This window comes from Nannospalax galili, unplaced genomic scaffold, assembly GCF_000622305.1.
Source record: "Nannospalax galili isolate Female #2095 unplaced genomic scaffold, S.galili_v1.0 scaffold748, whole genome shotgun sequence".
In the NCBI taxonomy this organism is placed as follows: domain Eukaryota; kingdom Metazoa; phylum Chordata; class Mammalia; order Rodentia; family Spalacidae; genus Nannospalax; species Nannospalax galili.
Genome location: NW_008358283.1, coordinates 153,346 through 165,495, shown reverse-complemented (window position 1 = coordinate 165,495; position 12,150 = coordinate 153,346). Strand labels below are relative to the sequence as shown.

The 12,150-nt window shown below is 44.0% G+C and overlaps 1 pseudogene; it reads right to left on the bottom strand.

The window, feature by feature from the left end:
- Nucleotides 1-2,848: 2,848 nt before the first annotated feature.
- Nucleotides 2,849-4,520, bottom strand: LOC103724476 (annotated as a pseudogene).
- Nucleotides 4,521-12,150: the final 7,630 nt, after the last annotated feature.

Here is a 12,150-nt window from a genome sequence, read left to right as displayed (position 1 = left end):
ATTGCATGACATGGGTGCACTTACATACATGCAGGTAATACACTCAGGCACATAGAATAGAAATAATAAAAGAAATATTTTTAAAAAAGAATTAATGAATTAAGGAAAATGCTGACAAAATGCAAGGATTCTAATCACAAACTTGTCAGCAGAACTTTACTTGCAAACACACACACACACACAAATTAAAATCCTGTTTTCCTTAATTTTTCTGTTATGCCCTGTATCATCCCCTGCCCCTCTGAGACTCATTATTTAACACAGAGTTAAACTGTACAGTCTCAACTCTTTATTTTATTTTTTTATTTTTAACTTCCCAGACCGTGGTTTTATCTCTAGATAGATGTTCCATTAGGTGTTTTACATTTTCTGTAGGGCATACGTGAGTGTACACTGGGGTCATAAAGTAATAGAAATATGATGGCAACTCCTTGGTGCCCGGGAAGGGGAGAGGCTCAGTGCCAACACCTGGATTCCCAGAACCATGTGTGGAGGCAAGACAGTAGCTGTCCATCAAGGGAAGTGGGAAGTCCATTCTTGAGAATCAGTCCTCTTAAGGCCAGAAATTACAAATGACAGAAACCTCTTTGTCCCCAGCCTAAGTCCAATACAGAGGCAAAGCCACTGCTAGACACAACTTGGAACCTCTGGTGAGGGGGCTGTGGAGGGATGCGGCCACTCAGAGAAGGCTGAAACTGCTGCTCAATGTTGGAAAGTCCTCCATCCTCCAGTCTGCTCCACCATCAGCTCACCAACACAGGAATGTGCAACAGTGGCTCATAGTTGGGGAACCACAGCTCCAGGGTCATGAGAGGGGACCATAGCTCCAGGTTCACAGGAAGGAACCAAAGCTCCAGCTCATGGGAGGGGTCCAGAGCTCCAGGCTCACAGGAGGGAACCACACCTCTACCTTATGGAAGGGGAGCACAGCTCCAGGTTCACTGAGGGAACACAGCTTCAGCTCACAAGAAGGGACCAAAGTTCCAGGTTTATGGAAAGGGACCACAGCTACAGCTCATTGGAAGAGACCACAGTTCCAGCTTGAAGGAAGGCACCACTGCTCCAAGATTATGGGAGTGGACTGCAGACCCCAGCTTATGGGAGGAAAACACAGTTCCAGGTTGACAGGAGTGGATCACAGCTCCAGGTTCACAAGAGGTCCACAGCTCCAGCTCACTGGAGGGGACCATAACTTTGTCTCACAGGAGGGGACCACAGCTCCAGATCATGGAAGGGAACCACAGCTCCAGCTCACAGGAGACAGCCATGTTTACAGGAGACAACCACAACTCTATGTTCACAAGAGATGACCACAGCTCCATGGGAGCTGGGCCACAGTGCCAGGATTACAGGAAGGGACCACAGCTTCAGGTTTATGGGAGGTGACCACAATTCCAGGCTCATGGGAGGGGTCATAAATTCAATTATGCTGGTTCCTACTATTTTCCTGTCTCCCATTGCTCTACCCACGTGATTATACTTGTGTTTAAGAAAGAGCATGTTGGGGGCTGGAGAGATGTCTCAGCAGTTAAGAGCACTGACTGCTCTTGCAGAGGATCCAGGTTCGATTCCCAGCACCCACATGGTGGCTAACAACCGTCAGTAACCCCAGTTCCAGGGGATCTGACATCTTCTTCTGACCTCCTTGTGTGACACGGATGCACCTACAAACATGTAGGTATAACACTCAAATGCATAAAATAAAAATAATAAATTTTTTAAAAAGAAAGCAGTTTGGCTTCTGGGCAGCAAACAGAGGCAACAGCTACTCACTTGCTGACTTGAATTTCTCACTAGAGGGACATCAGCAGTGGAGAAAACCACTTTTCAGTTTTGCCTAAGGAGACAGATTGACTGTTTTTAAGGTCAGGGATCTGACTGGCTTTTTGGTGTCTGCTGTTTTCACAGCCTCCCGCATGGCCAGGGAGAAGAAGTGATGAGACATTTTCTTACTGAAGTCACGTTTTAGGTCCTCCCACAGCCTGTGGAGCTCACTGAGCTCTGCCGCAGCCGTGGTCTCTCCAGTGACATTGAATGTACTGCCACCACCTTGGCTCTCCAGCTATTCTCTTCTTTACTTTCCAAGTCCTGAGTTCAGAATTTTGAGATCAATACAGCCCTGTGACTAATCCCTAAACTGGCTGACTTGCTCATTTTTCCTCTCTAGGGGAAGCAGTTCTGCCCAGTAGAGAGCTGTCCTTTAGCCAAGAACAACTGCCTCCCAACTGTGGAATTCAGCATATTTGTGGTCTGAAAGACTGCAGGTGACCAGCAATGCCCATATGGTGGGTGCCACCTTACTGGGCTTGTCCATTTCTCCATTCCTGGTGCTCTGGGGTCTGGGGAAGCTGGCTTGTGCATCCTTGGGTGGGCATGCAGCTGAGGGGCAGGCTGAGTGGAGTGGGCCGAGGGCAGGCCAGGGACATGGGCACACTCAGTAGTCACCTCCTGGGGCTGGAGTCAGGGAAGGAGAGTGTGCTGAGCACCAGCTGCCACGATCTCCAGTCTCATCCTTATGATTTAGGGCCTCTTATAATGCCAGGACCTTGGCAGATATCTGTCTTTCTAGAATGGACTCTATGGAAGAAGTAATTCATCTCATACAAAGGGAAGCATCAGGCAAGTACATAGTGTGAACAACATTATAGCAATTAAGCTTTTTGTGTGTGTAATGGGTATTTTTATTAAAGGGACATGTTAAGTAATATTGGCTAGTTTTTCTAGTAATGAGAAGAAAATACAGAGAAGACAGAAACAGTGATGCCTGGATAGAAAACCAAGGGACGATTTTGACTGTTGGCTCTTTTGGAGAGGCAGTCTGTTCATTTCATGCTTTAGGAGGACTTGGCTATGGCTCGCAGCTCTGGACAAATAAAGCGTACAAGCAAACATCTCGGATGTGATACGTATGCAGAATCCAAGTCAGGAATAGTTCCAAGCCCAAGCCATGACCTCCATGAGGACATGTGCCAGATTTTCTCCGACCTGTGTACCAGTAATAAAGAGTGGGGTCAATTCCTTCCCTTTTATAACCTGATAGAATTTCTTCACTATCCCAGATATGCATGGAGCCTCCCACGATCTCACCAAAATTGGACATCAACACATCAATAGATTCAGTAACTCTGGGATCCTCAGGACATCGTTGCATGTACAAGGACTTGATCTCCACGGAAAATCGACATAGCAAGATCGGTTCATTAGTGGTATCTGTCATCAGTCTGTCAGGAGCTTCTAGGATATCTTCTCCAAATTCATAGAAAGTCCCGTCTTCTTTCTTTATATTGTGTTCCTCCAGCCACACTATAGCATCTGAGTAGTTCATCCATCTGAAAGGCCGTTTAGGAGGCTTGGCATTCGGGCTGAGTTCATACACTATGCTTGCCACGGGTGACTGCAGGACTCTGTCCACCACATCACACACAAAGTCTTCCAACCAGTACAGGAGGTCCTCAAAGGTCATGAAAGGGCACTCGGCTTCTATGTGCATGTTTTTAGCCAGGTGCCTTCGTGTTCTGGACTGTTCTGCCCTGTATGACCGGGCAACACGAAAAACATCTCCCAAGGCCAGAATGCAGGTCTCCAGGTACAATTGAGAGGACTAAGTCAAAAATGCTTCTTCCCCCAAATAGTCAAGCGCAAATAGTGTGGCTCTACCTTCTACCTGCGTCGGCACCAACGTTGGAGGAGTAACTTCTCAGTCCCCGTCAGAGAAGGATCCCTAAAGCACCTGGTGACCATGCACCATGCCTTCAGGATTTTAGACGTGTTCTCTCTTCGGATCATCATTGTCTGTTATTGAGCTAGACATTGACATCAGACTCTTGGTTGATCAGGTTACCAACTCCTCCAGCTGGAACCAGGCCCACCAGTTTCACAGGTCAAACATTACAGCTCAATTCATGGGCCCCCTGTAGCCTGTTTGCCTTTTGGAGTTAGGTTTAATATGCCACATACTGCCACACTACTCTCAGTGGACAAGACTATTCCATTGTATCACTGACACAATTCATCTGACAAGGTACACTGAAGATAACTGGTATCATCCTGCAATACCAGGAACATTAAATTCTTTCCTTGCCTATGCAACCCATGGGCCCAGCCAAACACCTTTCCCTTTTGGCCCCTATATCCCGCCAATGCAGCAATGTTCACACATTTGGGCTCCAGCAGACATGGATCCTTTTTAATAGTAATCTTTGCTTCTTCCAGGTCCTTTTCTCTTCATGAGCTATCTTCCGTCTCTTTCTTCTCCCAGGATTCATTCTTCATCTGTTCTCTATGCCATATTTTTTTTAATGTTCTTCATCTGTGACTTAGAAATAACATCCCACCTCTCATTTTCTTTTTGTGAATCAACATAAATGGTGGGAAATGGCTCTTTTTCCTACTGTCATCAAAGCCTTCAGGCCTGTTTTAAATGGTTTCTCCTTAGTCCCATCTCCTGTAGCATCATTTCCATCTCGATCAGAGACATATAGTTCTGCTGGTACCACCACCCTGGTCACCTCCAAGGACATTGCCTGCACCAAGAACACAGGGTTACTCCAATGTGCACTGAAGACTCCCTTGACTGGGGTGTTGCATCGCATCACACACAGTGACACAATTAAGCTTTTTACACCTCCCAAAGTAGAAAAACACCCTCCAAATATGGAGCTAGGGCCCCAGCTCTTGATTCCAAGCTTGTACCAGCACATGTGCTAGTTTTCTGATACTGCTGACTACATCTTAGTTTGTCCCTTGTCATTTATTTGGAGGCAACAGTTAGAACTATTAAATTTCCACAGTTTCCTTCTTCAATCAGTAAGTAAGCTAATGCCAAGTGATTTGGATAGATAGCTCACACTTGAGTCTGTTGCATAGCTAGGAGATCTAAGGAGGAAGCAATTTGATTGGTGGTGATTTCTAATATAGCTTGCTTGTAATCAGTAATTCGATTAGGCACATAAACAGGAGTTCTATAGCCCCCGCTGCCACCTTGTGCCCTATAAGCTGGTCTGTAAGTAGCAATGATGCATTTAGCCCAGCTTTGTTGATCTCCAAGTTTAATTACATCTTCAGTGGCCCTCTTCATTATTGACCCTAAGTCTTCATATAAGGGGACTCCTAGGTCCTTCCCAGTTTGATCTGGCAATAGGGAGAAACCAGGTTGAATTATGCCAACAGTTCGGTTTCCTCTCCAGTTGGTAGGGAAGTGGGTGTATACCTCTTTCCCACAGATCCAAAACATCCATCCGGTGTTTTCCACCCAATGTTGGCTGTAATAGTCCAGAATTTATGGATACCTGAAATGATTCAAAAGGGACTGACTTGGGTAGTGTCAGAGTTGGTACAGTTAAACAGAGATCTTTGTCCTTTTCAGTTAGGAGCCCCAAAGTAGGTTTATTTGGCCACTAGGTGGCGATCCAAGACAGTATTCTTTCACATGCAATCTCTCCCATCCATTGGGTCTTGCTAGGCCCCACTCTACTAACACATTCTTTTCTAAGTACCTCTGAAGTGAGGACCCATCTCTGGGTCCAAGCTTATCCCTATCCAGGGCCATTTTCTCTCATGAGGGCACCCCCACATACCCAACAGCTGTTAACCCTGAGGCCTTAGGGAATTCTTGCTGCCAGGTCTATAAAGAGATTTCCCCCCCAAAAGGGACTATCAGGGTTTAAATCTTAAATCTTAAATCTTCATATAGTTTTGCAGGTGGATCAGGGTTAGCAGTGATAAGACTTCAGATGACTGTTTCTGGGTTCATTCTCCATTTCCAACTGTAAGATATAGGAGCCTGAGAATTTGGTGACTAAGAATACCATCTCCTATGCAACAGGGAAATGTCCCCTCGGCAGGGCAAACCCCTTGCATGTTGAGAATTGATCCAAACCGTATTAACTCCTTTGTTGTTCTAAAAACAAATGAGTGCCAAATCATAATGTTTCCTGGATGGGTCAGGCCCCAGGTGTATACATTGGGAATTTTGTGCTTCCTGATGGTACGGCCTTTGACAAGGAAGGCATAGCCTCATTGTGAATGAGCTACTTTGAGATTCCCTCAAGGAGACATCAGTCATGTAAAGTAGCCTGGGTTGACATGCACAGCAAACAGAAGAGTAATGTTTTGTCTGGAAAAGAGTAACTGAATGCGGTGAGGTCTAGTTAACAGCAGTAGTAATGGAGGATATTCGTAATGCCTACACAAGTAAAAGAGCACCAAAGGAATTTTCTCAGTATAGATCCAGTTGGTTGGAGCAACTTCTACCAAGCCTATGGCCAAGAATATGGAAAAAAGTATAACTGCTGACAAAAGCAAGGGGTGACAATGCATTACAGTGAGAATGCCTACCTTATAGGGCAAAAGCAGCCCAATAATGGGATCTTCCCCCAGGTAGACCAGCTAACTTCCAGAGTAGCTGGACTGGGCTCGAGTCTCCTCTAGCTTTGGCATTCCACAGGTTACTCAGCTTCCGGAGTGAGTGGAGCAGGCTGTTGTCCTTCTCATCCTCAGATTTGTTTGGCATCGCAAGGTTCATCGGGGTCTGGAGTACATTCCCAGTCCACAGCTGTAGGCTTAACTTTGGTATAAGGAATTCAAGGACCTACTTCTGCAATGTTTACTGCCGTTGGGGTGGGCAAAATAATAGTGAAAGTACTTCTTCAAAGAAGTGTTAAAGGTTAAACATTCCACTCCTTGACCCAAATTTTATCTTTTGGACTAAAGGAATGGACATCGGTAGTCAGACTAACTGGCAATCTTTCCTTGACACATTGGTTGAGAGATTGCAAGGTTTTCCCTAAAGCTTGGAGTTTTTAGTGCCAATTCTCCAAATTCCTATAAGTCTCCTGGAGTCCTGTGATAAGAGGAAGTAGTCTCCCATATTTTTCATAGGGAAAGAATCCAATTTCTTAGTTGGAGTGGATTAAATGAGTTTAATATCCTCAAAAGCTTTGTGTGTGTGTGTGTGTGTGTGTGTGTGTGTGTGTGTGTATTCCCAAATGAGAGGCTCTCGTTCACTCCCCTTTGTGGTTTCTTAGAGGAGTTTTGCTACGACTGAAAAACTGGGAATCCAGGGCTGTCAAAATCCATCAGAAATGGTGTCAAGTTTTTGAAGCCCTAGACTAGATCAGTTGTCCTTTATTTCCACTGGAGTCTTCCCATTAGAAGGCTTTTAAAAAGTGGCTTGCTTTGGGTGCCATTCAAACACAGAAGAAGACGTCCTTCACATTCAGGCAGAAAAAAAAGGTTGCTTCATCAGGAAGTAGACTCAGGCACATATATGGGTTTGGGACTACGGGATGCGGTGGGACTGTGGCTTGATTTACTGCCCAGCAAGACTGGCTGGTAGTCATCGTCCTGGTTTTTAGATGGACAAGAGGGATGTATTTCAAGGTCATTGGGAAAGCCAGAGAATCCCATATTCTAAGAGTCTGTCCAGATGCTTTTGGATTCCAATCTGCGCCTTATGAGGAATGTAGCACTCTCTGATGCAGACTGGTTCAGAGCCAGGCTTTAATTCTACCATCACATGGTGAATATTTTTGTTGAATTTTTATAATTTTTTGTACAATATAACTTGATGGTAACCCCTCTCCTCACCTACCCTTATTGCCCCCTACCCAATTTCATGTACTCTAATATATATATAAAATAAGGCCTGTAGAGTCTAATTTGTGTCTCCAAATGTTCTTCAGTGTGAATCCATCCATTGAAACCTGGTTAACCCACCAAGAATTCCATGCTTGAAAGAGACTGTCTCTGCCCCTCCTAGCAGGCCCTGTTGCCACAATTCCCTTAGATGGGACTGGAGTTTCTTATCTACTTCCTCAAGTCTATGCTGGGATTATTTTCCCCTGGTTTTAGCTTGCATGGGACTTGTGTGCTGTCACCATTGCTGTGAGTTCATATGAGGAACTAAAAAACTACCAGGAAAACCGTTTTCTTGTGGTCATCTACCACTCTGGCTCTTACAATCTTTGCACTCCTCTTCTGTAATGATCCCAGGCTCTTCTGTAATGAGCCTGGGGAGGAAGAAGTTTGATAAGGTGTCCTATTCAGGAATAAGTACTCTACAGCCTCTTGTTCTCTGCATGTTGGTCAGTTGTACATTTCTGTGTTAATCATCATCTGCTGCATAAAGAAACTTCTCTGGTGAGAGTTGTGAGATTCATTAATGTATGGGTATAACAATAAGTTACTAGGAGTTAGTTTAATACTATATCTATTTAGAAGAATAATAGTTTTGGGGTTTCCCCTGTGTCCTGTGCCCTATCTAGTCTCAGGTTTTTAAGCCTGATATCAATGTCAGGTATGGGCTCCATCCTAGGAAATGGACCATAAATCCAATTAAAGAGTAGTTGGTTACTTTCATAATATTTGTGCCTCTATTGCATCTGTGGGCATATCTTGCCAGGACAGTTTTTATTGTAGTTCACAAGATTCACATCTGGGTAAGACTGATAATCATTTTTTCCTTCCAATAGCATGCATAGTATCTTCCAGCACTATGAATGCTAGGCAGTAGAGATGAGGCTTTGAAGTCAGTACCAGCTTTATTTCTCCTTGTTTGTTCTACAGCTTATATATGTAGTGTCTTCAGCAATAGTGTCTTACCAGTCAATTCTGGTGGGTAACCAAGAACTGAGCAATGGCCAGTATTATTTGATGGCCTATGGAACCCACGGTCAACAGCTTTTAGAGAGAGATTCCATTCCTGGCACTGAAATTTTTTTCATTAACCTATGATGTCTAGAAAGGGAAATGTTCCCCCTGTTATGGGATCCTTTTAATCTCTTTTTATGATGTATATGTACATACTTTAAGAAGCTTCTATAGTGATAGGTTTCCATATGGCTTTTTCTAAAAGTCTTTAGTGTTACTCATCCCTCCCCATGGTCTCTCCTCTCCCTTGCCCTCCCATTCCCACCCCATGTAAGGCTTCCTACTCTAAGTTCCCCTTCCCACTTCATATAATTGTATCCCTTCACCCCTCCTATAAAGCTTCCTCCCACCTATCCATGACTGTTTATTAGTTTCTTGACCTCTCTGGATTTGCAAATTGAAATATGCATATCTAAGATTCCAAAGCTAGCATCCAGTTATGAGAAAGAACATGTGATGTTTGTCTTTCTAAATTTAGGTTACCTTACTCAGGATGGTTATTTCCAGTTCCATACATTTACATGAAAATTTCACAATTTTGTTTTTTTCAGGAGCTGAGTAATATTCCATTGTGTATATGTACCATACCTTCATTATCCATTCATCAGCTGATGAGCATCTGGGTTGTTTCTAATATCTGGCTATTATGAAAAAAGCAGCAATGAACATGGATGAACAGTTATTTCTATAGTAGGGTAGAGAGTCTTTGGGGTATATGTTCAATATTAGTATGGCTGGGTCATATGATGCACCAACACTGAGCTTTTAGAGGAATCCCCATACTGATTTCCATAGTGACTGCATGGGTTTGCACTCCCCCCAGCAGTGGGTAAGGGTTTCCCTTTCCCTACATTCTTGCCAGTATTTGTCACTATTTTTTGAACCTTTGCCATTCTTAGAGGGGTAAGATGAAATCTCAAAGTGGTTTTAATCTGCATTTCCCTGATGGCTAAAGATGTTGAACATTTTTAAAAGCATTTCTCAGCCATTTGTGTTTCATTTTTAGAAAACTCTCTGTTCAGCTCCTTGCCCCGCTTTTTAATTGGACTGTTTGAATTTTTTTCGATGTTTAGTTTTTTGAGCTCTTTGTATATTGTAGATATTAAACCTCTGTCAGAGGTATAGCTGGTAAAGATATTTTCCCATTCTGTCGGTTGCCTCTTCACTCAAATAATGCTACCCTTTGATGTTCAGAAGCTTTTTTGTTTCATGCGGTCCCATTTGTCAGTTGTTGAACTTCTGCTATAGGAGTCCTGTTCAGAAAGTCCTTTCTTGTGCCTACAAGTTCTAATGTCACAGGGAATTGTTTTGGCCAGCCCTGATAAGTTATCTTCAGTCCATACTCCAGGTATTTTGAAGGGGTGATCTGGTCCCTGTTGTGGCCCTTTCCTAGGACCAAAGAGATGCCTTTCCTCTTCTGGCAGAATGATGAGAGTCAAAACTTTTGCTTTCGGCTCTCCCAGAGACAAGAATGCCTGTCCATCAGGTTCAAAGATTATCTGGTCTTGGAGTTTTACCAGGACGTTTTGTCCTAGTGGAGGAACTGGGCACTCAGAATGATATAAGAGCTCATGAGCAGCTCTGTGGCCTCCTAGGTTACATCATTTGGACAGCAGGAAAAGGCAGCAGGCTTGGTTGCCAGTGACTCCCACAATGGTTGTGTGTTTTCCTGGGGGGGGAGTGAGGGTTTGGGTCACGACTGAATACATAGCTCCAGTGTCTACCAGAAAGTTCATAGGCCAGTCTTTTATCATCATTCAGACCATGGGTTCATGGGGGACCTAATTGGATAGAGCCTGGTCTTTCCTAGCCTCTCCATAATTTTTCATAGTTGCCATACCAAAAAAGTCTCTCTCTGGGGCTCTCTGGGATCACCCATGTGGTTGGTACCATTCCTGGAAAATGTGGCCCCTTTCTCCTGGCTTAGGGACTGGTCAGTAATCCTCTTCAGTCAGGGACATTCTCTTTCCAATATCCCTCCTGAAGGCAATGAGCACATTGGTTTCATTCTAATTTCTGCCTTGGGTATGGTAGATCCTCTGCCCAGGTTTCTTTGTAGCCTTGGCATTCGCTGCTGTTTTGGTTTTGATTTCAGCCCCAGTTTGATGAAGTCCCCTTTTTGGTGGGTCTTGAACTCTAACCAGTGCAGCAGTGAGCAGGTCTGCCCTTTCTAGGTTTTAGTATGCCTCCCATTGGACTTCCTGGTTCCCATTAATAAAGACTGTAGTGGCCATCTTTAGTCATTCACTGGGGTTCTTTCCAGTGAAGCCTGGCAAATTTTGGAACATTCAGTAAATGTCTTCTTGGACTTGCCCAACAAAGGACACATTGAGTAGCTGCTCAGAGCTCAGCAAACCTACAGAGAGTGCTAGATTCTGGCCTCCTCTGGCCTCCAACTACCAGAGGGCCTGAGAACCCAAGGGACAGCCTGACAGCCCCTGGATCATGCCTCCACGTGGTGGTGAGCTTCCCCTAATTACACCATACCATCCCCCTACCTGGGATTTTCTGAGGCCCCTTCCAAGGCCCCAGGGCGGGTCTGGCTTTGGTAGGCTAAGGCTGAGATCTCAGCAGACCACCAGAGAGTGTCGAGTTCTGGCCCCCCCTCTGGCCTCCCTCTGGCATAGGGTTGACAACGCACAGGACTTCCTGAAAGAGCCTGGATCCTGCCTCCACATGGTGAAGGAAGCCTCAGTGTACCTAACTGGAACTTGAATTGGGCTTCTGTGGGTACTCCTGAATAGCTTATCTGAAGCCATCAGTTCCCTCCAAAATAAACCTGAGAGAACCTGAACCCTGTACCAACCAGCTTTATATAAGCAATAAAGAAAGGATTTAGGCACCTGGATAATACAAACAGAAGCATACTTCAACTTAATTCCCATATCGGAATCATAAACAACAAAAGAAATTCACATGCCAAAACCACAACGAAAGAATAATAAAATGTAAAGCCAAAAACACTATGTCCCCAGCAAAGCCAACCAATCCTGTAGAAGAGTTTTACAAGGAGAACCCCCTAGAGATAACTAAAGACACTGAATTTAAAAGAACAATCATAAACATGATTTAGGAATTCAATGAATTTAAAGAACACACAAACAAACAAATCAAAGAGATAAAAGAAGATAGGGATAAACTTCTGAATGAACTCACAAAAGAGAAATATTGAAGAAAACTCAGGCAGAAATGAAGAAGTGAAAAATTCAATAAGTCAACTTGAAACAACAGTGGAAAACCTCACCTCTAGAATGAATGAAATGGAAAACAGAATATCAACACTGGAGGATAAAGTTGAAGAACTGGACCACTCAACCAAAGAGTATGGAAAATTTTAAAAAACACAGGAATGGAATATGCAAGAGATGTGAGACACCATGAAAAGATCAAATCTACATATCATAGAAATAGAGGAAAGAGAAGAATTTCAGGTTAATGGTGGTAACCAGATCTTAAACAGGATTGCAGACGAGAATTTCCTGAAATTAAGGAAAGATATCT